A 595-nucleotide genomic window follows, 5' to 3' on the forward strand; every position below is an offset into this window, starting at 1 on the left:
TGTAATACTATCTCTCCCCAAGTAGAAATATACCTACAAAACCAGCCAGAATATCTCCCTTCCAGACTGCGAGCAGAAGAAACACTGCATTGTGACGGGGGACAGTGCAAAATGGCTTGTGAGGCGAATGAGGACCCAGTGCCCAGTCTGTGCAAGATGGACTGCCAATGCTGCCCTTTCCCAAAAGGGGAAGTTCCAGAACTTAAAATTTCGTTGAGGAGAACAAATGAACTTTCTGTTAAGAGAACAGATGGAGACTTAGGTTAGGAGAACAGATGGAGATTTTTGTTGAGAAGAAACAAAAAGAAATTTTGTTAAGAGAACCCAAATGGAGATTTCGATTAGGAGAACGAATAAAATGGCTGATATTTCTAAAATTTAGAAACTACTCGGTTGATTTCCAAGAAAAAAGGATTTATCGAGCTTTTAAATTTTTTGAAGATGAGAACATTTTTTTTTTAAAAATTTTTGAGGACGACTTATTTTCACAGATATCCTTGAGCTTGACGAAGTGTCAGCTGAAGGTAATGGCGAGACCTTTTAGTAAATCTCTGAGAAATTTTTTAATCGTTCTTTTTTTCTTACTTTCCATTAT

General features: G+C 37.1%; 1 protein-coding gene across 2 annotated transcripts in view; it reads left to right on the forward strand.

The window, feature by feature from the left end:
- The window catches only part of LOC119593934 (carbohydrate sulfotransferase 11-like), a 53,303-nt gene that overhangs the window by 18,141 nt on the left and 34,567 nt on the right, over positions 1–595 (forward strand). The gene's annotated exons all lie outside the window — the stretch shown is intronic.

This window comes from Penaeus monodon, chromosome 33, assembly GCF_015228065.2.
Source record: "Penaeus monodon isolate SGIC_2016 chromosome 33, NSTDA_Pmon_1, whole genome shotgun sequence".
Classification (NCBI taxonomy): domain Eukaryota; kingdom Metazoa; phylum Arthropoda; class Malacostraca; order Decapoda; family Penaeidae; genus Penaeus; species Penaeus monodon.